The 16761-nt window shown below is 38.5% G+C and overlaps 1 long non-coding RNA gene and 1 pseudogene across 1 annotated transcript; one reads left to right on the forward strand and one right to left on the reverse strand.

Moving 5' to 3' along the window:
- The first annotated feature begins 7819 nt into the window (after positions 1-7819).
- LOC145618115 (uncharacterized) lies at positions 7820-10487 on the forward strand. Its single transcript, XR_014107851.1, has 3 exons — positions 7820-8012; positions 8675-8824; positions 10046-10487. It is a non-coding gene; the product is annotated as an uncharacterized LOC145618115 (long non-coding RNA).
- A 2776-nt stretch (positions 10488-13263) lies between these two features.
- On the reverse strand, positions 13264-13325 carry LOC145618754 (small nucleolar RNA R71; annotated as a pseudogene).
- Positions 13326-16761: the final 3436 nt, after the last annotated feature.

A 16761-nucleotide genomic window follows, 5' to 3' on the forward strand; every position in this document is an offset into this window, starting at 1 on the left:
GAGCGGACGTTCCAGCCAGGTAGGGAGCCTGGCCAAACATCTGACCATACGACCCATATTGCCCAAAGACTTGGGGAGTTAGCTGTATCAACCCATTGAGTACTTGAGGGGGCTGATATTGTGATGGCTGAACTGGAACGGGAGTAATAGTATGAGCAGCTTGACTTCTGCTGGAAACGGCCGTGTTGGTGTATTGGGAGAAAGATTGGTTGGAGACTTCATCCGGCATGGTTGGGGTAGAGGCCGTGTCAGACTATGCGGCCCGCTCCCTTTGCTTGTGCCGAATGTAACCCCTTGCGTCCTTGAAACGCTGTGACGGCTCAGTCTCAACTCTTTTCGGCTGTCTGCCCCTCCCCCCAGCCGACTGTGTTTTCGCCAGCAGGCTAGAGAAGTTGGTCCGAGGGACTCGGGGAGTGACAAGGGAATAAACGCGTCGTCAATTGTCTATCCCTAGATCAAATACAATTTATACAACCTAAACAAACCTAATACGAGTATAAGGCAAGCATAGGGGTCGAACCACAGAGAACGGTTAAACACCACCAAATGTTATCGACAATTAAGCTAGTCCGGAATAGGAGATAAATAAACTAAAGTCTAAAGATGCTAAAACAAGAAATAAAACATTAAGGGAAATGGTTTAGGTATAGCATTCACTTGAACATAAACAAAAGCATAGAAGTTGAATTAATTATGAACTAAACATGCTCAAATATCGAAATAAAGAGTCCAATCTAGCCGCCTTCCGGGGTCAATTGGCTTCTCCCAACATAGCCTCTATGTTTCCACATTAGAACCATATACTAGGAGGTACTATTAAATAACAATCGATAATAATGAACCTTAACTAAGTCAACTTCCGTTCCTTGTTAGCAAAGATTCACCTTTAATCAACCAACAATGTGCACTTGCAAGAAGATTAAAGAATATCAAGCATATAAAGACTTTAATCACAAATAAATCAACTCTAAACCTAGAACATGCTCAAGATCTAACTACACCACAACCATCCCCTCAATGGGGAAATTACTCACTAATCATGATAATAACAAGATTAATCAACAAATAATCAAGAATCAACATGATCAACAAGCAATACCAACAACAAAAATAATAATCAAAATAAAGCAATAAAAATAGAGGAGAGAGAGTTAGAGATTCTCATTGATTGAAAATGAAAGTCTACAAACAAGATGATCAATCTTCTTCTTCAAAGTCCAAGCTCAACAATGGTGAAATCCTCACTTTCTCTCTCTAAACTACTCTAATCCTAAGCTAAACCTAGAGAGAGAAGCTCTCCTAAAACTAATAAGAGAATTGAATAAAATTATGGGTAATTCCAAAGTTAGGAGGAAATAACCCCAAAGGGGGTATTTATAATACAAGCTAAAAAATAATAAAGAAAATAAAAGAAAAAAATAAAGAAAATAAAATAAAACAAAAGAAAAGAAAAGGAAAATAGAAAAAGGGAATAAAAATGAAATAAAATTAAAAGAAAATAAAGAATCCCAAAATCCCCAATTCCCTTCTTCTTCTTCGTGGCTGCTCTCTGATCATCCATCATCACCATCACGCATCATCAATTATCACAATCACCACCGTTCATCAACTACAATCATCTAGCATCAAATCGTGGCCCTTCGATTTTCATTAAAATCACGTGAGAAGCTCGTGATTGAACCCACATTTGCGCGCCCGCGAAGACATCGCGCAGAGGTCGCGCAAATGCTACTGTATCATTCTGTTCTTTGGAGCCCAATTGTGTACGCCTTCTGACAGGGTTGTGCGCCCGCGGTGGTCTGGGTTGCTGCAATTTCGAATTCGAGCCAATTGATTGCGGTTTGGTGATGCGGGGAGGAGTTGGGAGAAATCGTGGCTGCTGTAATTGGTTGAGGGAGGTTGATTGCGGTGGTAGTTGAAGGTGGGTCAGGGCTGCTAGATGCGGTTTGTGGCTGCTGCTGGTGATTGTAGCGAGTGTGGCAGAAGGTGCGGGGTTCTTGTTTGGTTGCTGCTATGGTGTTGCGGAGTAGGGAAGCAGCGTTGCTGCTGATTATTGTTGTTGTAGTTGCTGGAGGTTGGAGGTTGTTGCAATGTTCGTGGTGTTAGTTGCGTGGAGATGAGATGGAGCAGGGGTTGCTGCTGGTTGTAATTGATGTTGCTGTTGGTGTTGTTTGTGTTGTGGCTGGTGGTATGTGGTGGTGAGTGGTGCTGCGTGGGTGTTGGTGTTATTGGCGTTGGCTGATGGTGTTGTGGTTGGGATGAAGCAGTGAGCAGCAGGGGAAGGTGAGTTGTGGAGCAGGGGAGTTGTGCTCGTTGTGGCAGTAGTTGTTGTTGGGGTTGTGGGGTTTGGCAGGTTGTGTGTGTGGTGGAGGATAAGGGAAAGGTGGGGTGATGGATAAGAGGGCAGCAAGAAGGTTGGCTCAAATTCTTGTGCCTCGAACCCCGGACTTTGAATTTAAACCTCGGACAAGAATAACTTGACACTCGAACCTCAATCCGAACGCAAACCTACATACCCAAAGAAAACCGAGGAGAGGATCGGGACATAAAATAAAATAAATAAAATAGAAATAAATAAAATGAAAATAAATAAAGGACGAAATAAAATAACCAAGACAAATAAAATAAAATAAACAAAGTAAAATAAAATAAAATAGGAAAATAGACTAAACTAATAAAATAAAGAAAATAAACTAAAACACTCCAAAATTACCAAAATAAACTAGAAACTTTATTAAAGAGAAAACAAGAGAATAAAAGGTAAAATAAGGGAAAATAAACACGAAAATGACTCTAATACTATTCCCTAGGAGTGACATAAATGTCACTTATCAGGGAGACCTTCCGTGCGGACGGCGGAATGTGGTGTTACCAGCATCAGTTACGTTAGTCTTGTTGTTGGCTTTCTTGGACGTGCCTCCTCCCCCCTCCTTTTGCTGGGTAGCCGCTAACTCCTTGCGGAGCTTAGTCAGCTCGTCCATTAGAGTAGCTGGGGTGACAGGAGGTTGTTCGGCCTCTTCAAATGAGGCAGTCAAAGGATTGCTTGAATGTATGGTAGTACGTATGTCTTCTACATATCCATCCTCACCTGGACGAGGACCAGAATTAGGTGTCTGACCATCTATTGCCATAACGGACGAGTATCCCCACAGATGGCGCCAAATGTTTCGGGGTTTTTTGTGATTCCCTCGGATACTGGTCACGTTCTGCCGACAATGAGACTTGGACACCTGCAAAACAACGAATATTCCGGTGATCGGAATATTCGCCTCCGACGATCAAGTTAGTGATCGGAAACCGGAAAAGGCTAGAGAGAGAAAGTAGAGAGAAGTTGGAGCTTTTAGTGCTCTATATTTATGTTATGTCCAAAATCCACCCTTCCCATCATAAATGATTGGGGTATTTATAGGGGTGGGAACATGTGCCCCTCTAGGGTTTATGCCCTAGAATTTCGTGACATGATTAGCTGCGCAATCAGAGGTTGCCACGTGTCATGGGGGGCGCCGTTTTGCGGCTTTCAAGGGTTTCTCGGGATTTGGGCCTGAGGTCATCAGGGCCTTTTTTCTCTTTCTGATGTTGTATTTGGGTATTTAAGGATGGCTGACATGTGTCACCCCGACAGGTGGACACGTGTCACACTTTCATAGGGCCACGTGTCACCTTCTTACTGGGCCACGTGTCACTATGAGATTGGGCCACGTACCTGGGGTATTTTTACCCTAAACACCACTCCTTATTGATTGGTTTATGGGAAGTCTTGCCATCTTCCGGTGGAGCTTGAGCACCGCACTCATTGGGCAATCAAGAAGATTAACTTTGATTTGGCAAGTGCGGGAGAACGATGTTGGTTGGATCTTCATGAATTGGAAGAGCTTCGTTTGGATGTTTATGATTGTGCTAGCTTGTATCAGGCTAGAACCAAAGAGGTGCATGATAAGCTAATTGAGAAAAAGGAGTTCAATCCGGGAGATAAGGTGCTTCTCTACAATTCAAGAAATGAGGCTTTTTCCTGAAAAATTGATGTCTCGTTGGACCGGTCCCTTTGTTGTTCAAGAGGTGTTTCCAAATGGTGCTATTGAAATTTCACCTTTGGACCTTTCAAGGAATTTCAAGGTCAACGGACATAGGCTCAAGCGCTATTATGAGGGAGTTTTTGTTGGAGTCATTCATGACATGACTCTCTATGATCCACCTTGAAGAGGATGGAGAATGTCAAGCTTATGACTTTGAATAAGCGCTTATCGGGAGGCAACCTGAGTTTCTAACCTTTTCTCCTTTTCTTTTGAATTTTCCTTTTGTTTTGATGATGTTATTCTCTTTTAATCTTGTTTTGTTTTGTGATGTAGGTGTTTTTGATTTGAAATCCAATAACTTTGATGCCATTTTTGAGGTAGAAATGTTCAATTTCTTGAGTTGGAAATTTGTGTAAGTATGAAGCTTGGTGGGTTCTTGAATTTCTTGCTTAGAACCCACCAAAATGAGGGGTTAGCTACTGCCTATATGGGTGTTTATCACCATCATATAGGTGTGCGCACCATAGTGAGGAATGAAGAAAAAGAGGAAAAGCATACCCAGGGTGGTGCGGGCGCACACGCCCACTGTGCGACTGCACACCACCCTTGTGCGGATGCACAGACCTCAGGTGCGGCCGCACCACCTGAGGTCGTGCCCCACCTCTTTGCCCTCTTTATAATCCGATTTTCCTCCTTCTTCTTCTCTCTCCTACTTCATTTTCTCACTCTAGATTTATTTGGTGTTTGCTCTAGTTTCTCTTCATCCCCATCATATTTTCCTCATCAATTTTTCATCAAAATTAATAATTTACTAGTTTATGTTACTCAAAATCTCATTCAAGCATCTTCAAGGTAACTTTCTCTCTCCTAAATTTGAGATTTTTGGGTATTCTTCAATTGAAGTTTTGTGGTTTGCCATTGGGAATGTTAGTAAGTAGTAGTGTTCCTCTTGTTATTTTCTTGTGTTTTCTCATCAATTAAAGGTATAATTTCATCACTTTTGTGATAAATTTTCAATTTTTATGATTCATGAGAATTTGATTTTGTTGGTACTACCTTTATTAGCTTACCCATGTTGCTATTACTTGCTTCAATACATGTTGATTGTGAATATGATGATGTTGTTGATGTTGATTTTTATTATGATGATGATTTTACTTGAGTATATTGAATATTTTGGCATCATTTTTGTTAGATTTGTTGATGGATTTGTTGGTAGGTTTATTGTTGGGTACTATAGTGTTGGTAGTGATGATGTCCATAAGGGTTTGATGGTTATGGTGTATGATGTTGCTTACTATGCATGATTTTGGACAATAATTGTGATTTGCTTTATGCATTCTTCATTTGAGATGGATATTTGCTTATTTTCTTGATTATTGTGGACTTTATTAGTCTTGCCATTTTCATGTTTAGTCTTAGCACATTATTTGCTATAATGTTGAACCATTTCTTTGATGGTTGTTTGTAGATGGTTCCTCTTCGCCGCACCAAGCGTGCTAAGCATTACATTCCAAGGAATGTAATTGAACCACCATCTTCTATCGAAGAAACCTATGGCATCCAATTTCGAAAGAAATAACATTGGGATAAATTCGTCAATCTTTCATCAAGGAAGCTCTATTCTACTCGGTTTTATGATCAAGAAACAACAACTCTCCAAGGGATTGATGATGATGTGAGGATGTTAGCAAGAAACTTAGGTCTTGAAAGCCTTTATCGATCTCAATGCTCCTACTTTTGCAAGGATCACTTTTGAGTTTTTTACATCCCTCGAAGTTCATGGTGATAGTGATGATGATGAGCCTCCTACTTTGTTTTTCCAAGTCTTCAATGAGGACCACTCCATCCCGCTTTCTTATTTCAATGAGGCCTTTCATTTTCACGAGCCACTAGAAGGTGTTCCTTTGATTTATCCGGCATATGAGACTTTGCATAAAGATCACAAGTATTGTGAAAATGATTGGTGGGCTAGTATTTCTTATGAGGAATCTTATCGGGCACAATATTCCAAGTCAGCTTCAATCATTCATGCGGCAATGCGTTATTTTAGCCGGATTTTCACTTATGCTTTCTTCTCCAAGGAATCTCTTGGCGCCATGTCCCAAGAGGAGTTGAGTTAGCTATGGTTGGCGGATAAGCTAAAGAATGATGAAGTTGAAGTTATTGATTTTGCATCGCATTTGCTTGATCAATTTGTTCATATCCGTGATGGGATGTTCCTTTTGGGAAGTATTCAAATTGAAGGGATGATTACCATACTTGTGCTATCTCTTGAAAAGAAGTATGGAGGAAGGCTCAAAGAGCTTGAGCCTATTCAAGATTCGAGAGAGAAGAACCCCTCACATCTTTTAAGCATCTTTGCGTTGATCAACCAAAAGTTCTTGGAGCGCACTCTCAAGGAAGATATGTTTGTGTGGAAAGTGTCTTATTCCTCATCCGGGATCTATGGTGAGGGATTTGGAGTCGGCTTTCCCATGGAAGCCTTGCAAGATGGATATTGATTGCTCTCTTCGAAGGGTATCTTTACCCTCCATTCGACAAAAGCGGAGTGCTCCTCCAAAGTCCAAGGAAAGTTCTTCCAAGGGAGGTAACCCTAGTCCTCCTCCTTCTCCTACTTCTTCTTCTACTTATGATTTGACTAGTTTACATGCTAAGGTTGATGGTCTTGCTTCTGCTTTGTCTTCCTCTTCTTCTTTGGGGAATGACTTTGTGGGTGGTTATGACTATCATGCTAGGAGGGTTTATGACTATCACGTTGCTAGGAGGGAGATTGAGCCTTATTTGAACTACCCTTACTTACCGGTCCAAGAGGGACCTATTCCTCAGTAGGAGCCATTTGACGAGGCTATAGGACCTCTACCTTGCTACCCATATTGGGAGGGTCCCCATGTGGCACCTAGTGCCATCCGTGGGACCTTTTGAGGGGACTACGATTATAGGTGACCGGGGGGTTGTGATTGGGCGTATGATCCTGGTAACCCTGCTCCTTTCCCTTCACCTGAGACCGAGGGGAGATGGGGACGTTCGGGCCCTCCCACTCTAGATGATTGGACCCATTTCTTCGTCGTTGATTCCCTTAGGAGGTTGAGTAGGTCTAAGGGGAAAAATGCTTGTCTTGCTGATGATTTGGTTCGCAGTGTCGTGTATGACATCGGTGGGGGGAGTTCTAGCTCTACCCCCTACCACAGTGCCGAGTGAGCCTTGTTGGCTACCCCTCCTTATGCTTGTATTATGTTGTTTGTTTTGCATGCCTTATTGTTAGGATTAGCTTGCAGGGGGTAGCTCATTTCTAGCTTGGGGGAATTATTTCTGTGTGGTTGTGCTTTGCATGTTTTTCCCCTAGCTAGTGGTTCATTTGTAATGTTGTTTTTCATTCTTCCTGTCCTATATCTGCTTCGGCTATTTCTATGATGATGTTGTGATGTTTTACTGACACTAGTGGAAAAAATCTCATTTGTAACAGGCTATTCGTAACGGGCAAAGCTTTATTCGTAACGGGCAAAGCTTTGCCCGTTACAATTAAGATAATCGTAACGGGCAATATAGTGTCCGTTACGAATACTTTTTATTCGTAACGGGCAAATTAGTGTCCATTACGAATACATATGTATTTGTAACGGACAAATTAGTGCCCGTTACAAATAAATAAGTATTCGTAACAGACATTATTTTGCCCGTTACGAATACTATATTACACGTAACAGGCGTATTGTGCCCGATACAAATACCCAAATGTGGCCCAACTAATGAAAGGAGCCCAATACTTGGTTTTTTAGGGTTTCACCTAAAAAAACAACCGTCATTCACCTCCTTTCTCTCTCATCAGTCCCTCTCTCCTCTCCTCTCCTCTCCTCCCCGTCATTCACCTCACATCCTCAGCATCATGGTAAAGTCACTTACGCTACTTGTGTTTCGAAGCTTCTCGATGTTCCTCATATTTCTACTGGTGATTTGGTTCGTGATGAGCTCGCTTCCTCTGGTTCTCTCAATCCTAAGGTCAATTTCATCTTTTCGCTGATTTTTTGCATTCGGGTTATTGCAGAATTAATTGATTGTTTTTTGAATTTTGTAATTCTTATAATTTGATTCTGGGTGTATGTGTTTTTATAAATAATGAAATTTGGGTACCGAATTCTACATTATTAATTAAGTAGTGATTAGTGCATCGACCGCTTCGACAAATTAGGTTGTGTCTTCTATAAGTTCTAATTAGAGGTATTAGTTAACTGTTCTTCGTTGTGGAATGTGGAGTAGCAGGATTGTAGTTTTCGAATTTGTTGTATTATTTTTTTTAAAAAAAAATTGCTCGGTTCTTGTATGTTAATCTAATGGTTATGGTTCGATTATCCTTTGTATGCAACTCCCTGAACGTCCAATCACTGTAAATCTCTTTCTCTCTCTACTTGCATTTTAGTTTTTGCTTTTATTTCATTTCAATCATCATAATTTCTTTGTTTCATGCCTTTTTTCTGTAATTTTTTTGCTGTTGTTTGTGTTGAATTCTGGGTTTGCTGTGGTATAATCGTGTTTTATCTTCATTGTTTTTGTGGGTAAAATTTATATTAAGGGGTTTTAATTTAGTACACGGTTGATTTTCTATATTCAATTAACCGTCTGTTTGCATTAATAATTGCGGTCATGGAATTGTTGGTGCGCAGGTTCCGTTGGGTGTTGGATTGGCTTTTGCTCAGAAGTATAATAATGAAGATACTGTAAGTTTTGCTTTGTATGGTGATGGTGCTGCAAATTAAGGACAATTGTTTGAGGCTTTGAATATGGCTGCGCTCTGGGATCTGCCTGCTATTTTGGTTAGTGAAAATAATCATTTTAAGTCAATTATGTTTCATTCATTTTAAAATTGTGTTTTTTTTTTTCTTGGTTTGGTTCATTTTCTTGATTTGGGTTGTTTGATAATATATGGGTTTTAGGTGTATTGTTTGTCTGAATTGGTGTGCATAATTGGTGCAATTTATTGTTTTGTTTGATGTTTTGATTTTGTGTGAATTTGGTATGATTTGTGGGAATTTTGAAAGGGAAGAGATCTTGGATTATGGTTTGTGTTGTAATTCAGACAAAGATTAGATCTTTCAATGTGTACTACACTGTCACTGGTCAGTAGCTAAATATGGATAATATTTTTTTTTGAAAGAAGATATAAAAGCAAAACCTTATCTTTTCTTATTGCAGTACTTGGTTAGATATTGGAGTATGTACATTAGTTTATGTAAGATCACCTGTGGCTCCCTGCCATGTGAATCAAGGTTCCTGCTTTCCTCTGTTCAGAATTTTCTTGTTATTTTCTATTTTTTTAATTTTTTAATTTTTACCTCAACCTGTGTTGCGTGCTTTCTCATTCACCCTCTTTCAGTTGGAATTTCTTTCCATTATCTGAACCCCAACAAAATCAGAATTGGTTCCATGTTATGTTGATGAATTCTGTTTCAGTGTTGATACCGGTAACATGAGCAGTTTCTGGTCTTTCTTGTTGTATGTGTGATTGGCCAGCCTATTTTAGGACTACACTATCTTAATTATATTCTGAAACTGATGCACTTTTCCGTGTGTGGATATTAACTCAACCTTTGGGGATTTTTGCAATTTACATGCATGAATGAGCTTGCTTATGTGTCTTTGTAGTATATTAAGAGGAATAAAATTGGCAGGCCATATATTAAGAAGAATAAAATTTTCAGAGGACTAAATATCATTTGTATGATTAAGAAGAACCCATTAAGTAGACATATGTTATCTAAGACTTCAAGTATAATTTGTTAACTAATATGAGTTGAATATGGGTCTACTGTATGAATTTCATGCTATGTTTTCCTACTCTGTGAATTAGTGAATATGATTTGATTGTTTCCTCTGTTTACTTTTGTTGAATTTAACACTTTTTTTATAAGTTATTTCTGCTGAACTTTTTTCCTCTACTTTCCTTTTGCTTAGCATAGCTTTTTTTTTTGACAAATTTGTCATATATTTGCTTAAATTTATCTTGCTTGCTGAAGTGAGCTTCTCTTATTGTCAAGATTATACTACAAGAAGTGGCCTGGCTAGACAGTTGAGAATTCAGAGCATTGGAACTAGTACCGGGACTTCGTTCAGATTACCATATGCCGAGTTATTTCCATTTGCAAGAGACGGGAATGACTCTGAGGTTAGTTGTGAACCACCTAGTAGGAGATTCAGCTCTTGCTCTAGCAAAGTAACAAGCCATTTTGGCTCAGACAGCAACAAGAAAGCTTCAAGATGGCTGTTCAGCCCATTTGCAGGAGACGGGAATGACTTTGAGATTGTTTACTTATTCATCATATATAAAAATGGGCTGTTTGTGCACCATTGTTTACTAAATTTTGTAATCAATAGCGTTTTGGACTTCTCAATAGGAGATTTTATAATTAGCATACAAAATTGGATTTTATGTATATATGTTTGATAATATATTTGTGGCATGAAATATTTGGATTTGTTATAAATTATTACAATAATTTGGATGGTAAATGGAAAGAAGAATAGGGGTATTTGTAACTAGCTTCTGAAATGCTAGTTACAAATGCCCCTGATTTTTTGTCTTATTCAGAGATTATTCGTAACGGGCATTGTAATTGCCCGTTACCAATAACTACTTATTCGTAACGGGCACTTACAATGTCCATTACGAATAAGTAGTTATTCGTAACGGGCATCGTAAGTGTCCGTTACGAATAAGTAGTTATTCGTAACGGACACGTCAAGTGATCGTTACGAATAATGGGTTATTCGTAACGGGCACCTGAAACACCCGTTATTATTTGTAACGGACGGTCCGTTACGAATAACAATGGCCATCCGTAACGACCGCATACGTAACGGACGCTGCCCGTTACGGATGGGCTCTTTTTGCCCGTTACGGATGGCCTTTTTTCCACTAGTGTGATGATGATTGTTTTGATATTTTTCTGATCGTGTTCTGATGTTATTCTGATGATTTTCTGTTTTCTGTCTGCTGCTATGATGATTCTCTGTCTGTCTCACTGATATATTTCTTCTATCTTGTCGTTATGCTGCTGATGAGTGACATTTATGGCACTCATTTGATCTCTTTTTGGATGACTTTCATTTCATTTTGTAGCTCTTTTCTTTAGTTTTCTTTAGTTTTGCTCTTTATTTCTTCATTTTGTGCTTTTCGTAGTTAGTTCTTTATTTTGTGCATTTTCTCGTTTATTTGTTGTTTTTCTCTATTATTTGCTTCTTTTCTTTTGTTTGTAGGTTATGATCGATCGTCCAAAGAATCCCGAGCTTCCCTTCAACGGTTATCATTGCTTTGATGCCTTGTGCTAGTGTATTGAGCTTCAAGTCAAGAGGAACTCGAAGAGCAAGTTTCAAGACCGGTGCACACAAGCGGTGTGGACACCATTTATGCCTTATGCCCACCAAAATGGCCATAAACTTGCTGCCTACTTCGTTGTTCATCACCATCACCAAAGGTCGTGTGCACCGGATGAGCAAGGATGAAGAAGGGGGGATTTATACCCATACAAGTGTGGGCGCACAAGGGTGATGTGCGGCCGCACAAGTGGCGCGTGCGGCCGCACCCACATGGGTTTTTTGCCCATGCGCCCCTTCTCTCTCCTACGTGTGACCGCACCGGCGTGGGTCTATTTTGGAACGTCATAACCGACTTATCCCTTGTATATATAGTTATTTCCTTCTATTTTTGGATAAGTTTTTACATTAGATTTCATTTGCTTAGTTTTTTATTAGATTTTTAGAGAGAGAAACTCAAGTTTGAAGAGAGAGAAATTCATGGTGTATTGTTGATGATTCAAGATTTCTTCATTGCAATTGATCTTTGATCAAGTTTTGTAAGGATTACTCATCTTTGATTTCAATATAAGTTTGATTTTAGTTGATTTCATTTGTTTTTCATATGATTGTTGATTGTTTGATGTTTGATTGAAGTTTGATTGAAGTTTAATTGATTTTTGTATTAATCTTTAGATTTCTAATATGTTGATGATGAAATTGCTGATTAGTGTTGTTTTGATCTTAATTTCTATGGCTAGTGAGTAGTTTACTTGCTAGGGTAATGATGAAGCATGTATGAGTAATGGATTAGAGTAATTAGGGATAATTAATGGAGTTGATGATGTGATTAAACTTGGTTGATGATTCATGTGCATGTGTGTGATTGATTGAAGTTTGGCCATCTTTGATTGTTGCACTAGATTGCATTGTAAGCTCACATTGATACGGACCATTGATTTATGACTTGCATTTTCACTATTGAGGTATTTTGTGATGTTTCCTAGTTAGAGTTTATCGTAGTTGACGCTAGTTAGACCTCTAGGAGAATAGCTTGATATGCTCTTTTGGATGCATGTTTGATCTTCCCTCTCATCGATTGACTTAGTTAGTTTGACCTCCCCAATTATCCTTCCCTATTACAAATACATGTGGATCCTAGCCCTAGTGCCTATTACCTTTGATTTCATACAAGTTCATTTGCATTATTAGCTTTAGTTTTAGCTATAACCCCGCTTTTGACTTGGAATAGCTTAGCCTTAGGCAATAGACTTTCAATTGCCATTCCTTTGGGTTCGACCCTTGACTTACCTCTATACTTGTATTTAGGTTTGTTGAGTGTTTATAAATTTTGTTTGGCTTAGGGAAGATTAGCCCAACGACCTAGTTTTCCCCACGTCAAAATGGCGCCGTTGCCGGGGAATGGTGTCTTGATTGTGTATTGTTGTTGAGTCTATTCCATCTACTTGAAAAATACAAGAAGATTTTCTTTTAGGCTACACTTGTAGCCGTGCTACTAATAATTTTGTTTGAGATTGTGTGCAAGTGAACATGGGAGAAGCTCATAGAGTGACATTGAAGGAGTTGGGCACTCCGGGTGCTTACAAGTATGAGAGCGGGATTGCTCCATTATTGATCCCGGATGGTGATTTTGAAATCAAATCGACTATGATCACCTTGATTGAGAAGAAACAATATGGTGGTACAAAAAGTGAAAATCCTCTCAACCATCTCAAGGATTTTGAGAAGTATTGTAATACAATCATGGTAGCCGGAGTTGCTCAAGTTGTTTCCCTTCTCTCTCATTGGAAGAGCATTAGAGTGGTTGGACAAGGAGGTAAAGCCAAGGTCCCTTAGGATGTGGGATAAAGTCACAAAAGCTTTCTTATCCCGTTTCTACCCACCAAAGAAAACGGCGGAGGCTAGAGGCTTAATCCAAAGTTTCAAGCAATTGCCTAGACAGAATCTCTATGAAGCATGGGAGAGGTATAAGGATTACCAAAGGGAATGCCCTCACCACGGAATTCCAACTTATCAAGTCATACAAATTTTCTGTGGTGGTTTGAGCTTTCAAGGTAGATCGAGCCTTGATGCCAGAGCCGGAGGGCCGATTATGAACAAAACGGAAGAAGAGGTTGTGGATGTAATAGATGATGTGGTAAGGAGCTACATGGATTTGCATGATGTAGAGAGGGAATCGGCAAGCACAAGTGGCTCAATCGATCAATCTTATCTCGTCAACGATTTGTCCACATTGGTCTCGGAGTTAGGAAAGGAGGTGAATTCTCTCAAGACCAAGCTCGAGAGTCCTTCACAAGCTTCTAGTCTTCCCTCCCAATTTAAGGGGAGAGGTACATCTTCCTACTCTAATCCTCTTTTTGCTTCTTGTTGCATGATAAGAGAATGCTTGGTTTGTGATTTATGTGGAAAGAATGATCATAATGCTTCTAATTGCCCCAATGTTCCTTGTGATAGATATGATGAATATGAGAATGTGCATGTGAATTTTGATGATAATAATGATTTTGGACCTAAATTTAATGCTCAAAAGAATGTTGGGAATAGGAATTATCATAATCATGGAAGCTATGATAATTATAACCAAAATAGTGGTTATGGTAACCATGTGACCCAAGAATTTTATGGTAACCATAATAACTTTTGTTGTAATGATCATAGCCATGGCCAAGAATATGGGGATCATAACCAAGGTTATGGTAACCATAATCAAAATTCCGGCTAAAATCATGGTAAGGGTAATTGGAGTAATCAAAGTAGGGGATCGGAGATTTCCAAAATGATGTTCAAAGAGATACCCCACCCCAAATTATTCCAAAGACTCAAAGCCAAGGTGATGATTTCTATGTTCAACGATCCCAATTGAACAGGCTAGAGAATTTCATGATGGCTTAATCCGAGAAGTTGAATGAATTCACATTGTCTTGTAACAAAATGTTTGAGTACCTATTTACTCATGGAAAGAAGGTTGAGAACCAATGACATTTAACCAATAATAGGTATTTAACCAAATATGAGCATATCCTATGTTTCAATCAACCAAATATTCACCAAATAATTTAACTTATAAAATCAGATTTTATACATAAGAAAATCTGAAATTATTAGCTAAATAAATGGGATTTTCGGACTTACCACTAGTAGAAAATAGTAAATGGAAAACCCCAAATGGCAAGCGGTTTTCAAATTCCGCTTCCAAAATTAGAAATGGCAAGCGGTTTGGGGTGATCCGCTTGCCAAATTGCAAATGGCAAGCGGTTTGGGTTGAACCGCTTGCCAAATTGCAAATGGCAAGCGGTTTGAACCGTAAACCGCTTCCATTGTTTAATAAAAAAAAACCCTACCCGGCCATTTAATACCCATTCTTATGCCTCTTTTCGCCATTTTCACTCTGCCCATTCTCTCTCCTCTCTTTCTCAATTCTCACTCTAGCTCCTCACTGGATCTCTTTCGTTCTCACTCCTCCCTCCATTTCTCACTCCCTTCATTTCACTCTCCTCTTTCACTTTCTTTCTCACTCCCTCCATTACTCACTCTCCTCGACCAAAACCCACAAAGATTTCGGGCAAATTCGAACCAAAAAACCTTATAATTTCGAGCAAATTTTGACTAAAATTTCGAGCAACCTTCGAGTAAAATTTCGTGCAAACCTTGTGGGTTTTCAAGTTTTTTAGGTCAAATTCGACCATGAAAACTCTAGATCTAGAGTTTTCATGGTCGAATTTGACCATTGAAACCATAATTTCAAGCCAAAATCGGGACTTTGGTTGATTTCAAGGTATTTTCCTTTTTTCTTTCTTTTATTTTGTTTTTTGAGATTTTTTTTAAATTTTCATGGGGTTTATTTTCTGAGTTTGAAGAGTTTTTTAAATTGTTTTGGTTCATTTTGATTGAGTTTCTGGGAATTTTTGGGGTTGGAGTGATAAAAGGAAGAAGAAGAAGGGTAAAAGAGGAAGATTAAGGTGCATGGCCGGTGGTGCGCGTGGGTGTGGGCTGCTAGGTGCGGTGGAGGTGCGAAAGCCAGCGATTGGCGGTGATTGCGGTGGGAACAGGGGATTGCTGAAATTGGTGGGCAGAGATGGCGGTGATTGCGGTGAGAGCTGCGTCAATTTGCGTCTGGGCAAGTTGGTGTTGGGTTGAGTTGGGCAATACGAGGGGAGCAAGGGATTGCTTACATGATTATTATTAATTTTTTGTATTTTTTTTTTGATGAAATTGTAATATTACAACAATTAATAAATAAAAATATTAATGTTTTTACTTATATTTTGTTTGTGTTTCAATTTAAGTGAAAAAAAGCCAAAAAAAAAAAAAATTCTTTTTTTAAATTTTTTACAACCATAATGGGCAGCGGTTTTGGCGCCAAACCGCTGCCCTTTCTCCACAAATGACAAGCGGTTCAGAACCGCTTGCCATTTAAAAGGCAATTAGCAAGCCCCCCAAGAGCATGCGGTTCAAAACCGCTTGCCATTAGGGGGTTTGAACCGCTTGCCATTTAGTTTTTTCTACTAGTGTACTAAAATAATAATAAAATATAGTTTTTGCCTTAATTAAAATATCTGAAATATATAAATAATCCGGTTTTTAAAATAGGATAAATGGATAATAAATCTTATCCAAAATAATGATTAGTTTTCAAAATACTTTTGGCGCCAAAATTTAAATATTATTTTGGCTCCAAATAATAAATTTACTAAAATACCCTTTTTATAAAATAATTCCTAATTAATTAATTAGGAAAATACATATGAAAATACGGGGTATTACACTACTACTCCTACACCTAAGCTACGTACTACTACTACCACCTTTCACCATTATTATTATTATTATTATTATTATTATTATTATTATTATTATTATTATTAACTAGCAACAACTATCTACACATATATGTTATATACTACTACGTACATATGATACTACTATTTTTACCTTTTAAATTATTAATATTATTATTATTGATTATTAAAGATAATTTCATGAATACAAGTGTTAAGTTTATAAAAGAGTTATGATAATAAATTCTTCATGCATAACTAGTCAAAGTCGATAGTCTAAGTCCTTGTGTCGATGGGTTGAAAAGTATTTGATTAGGATTATTGGTTTGTTATAGGAGGAATTTCGGGTTCGAAATTAGGAGCTCCTTAATTGTGTGCAAAAATCAAGGTACGTACACGTGGCTAGATCTTTTATAAAGTGACTTTTATATGCAACGTGATTTATATGTTGAGTGATTTCGAACCATGTTTATATGATTGTGAAATATATTTCGGTGAAACATGTTTTACTTGTTGGTTCTCAAATGTTTAAATATTTTATATGGTTGGTTATAAACTTGTATTGATATTCAGGATATTTAAAAATGAAGTTTTATTGTTTAAATTATCCCGAGTATGGGATATTGGAAAGTTTATTTATCAGGATTTATTCTTTGGATCTT

The sequence above is a fragment of the Chenopodium album genome, chromosome 26 (assembly GCF_948465745.1).
Source record: "Chenopodium album chromosome 26, dcCheAlbu1.1, whole genome shotgun sequence".
Taxonomy (NCBI): Eukaryota; Viridiplantae; Streptophyta; class Magnoliopsida; order Caryophyllales; family Amaranthaceae; genus Chenopodium; species Chenopodium album.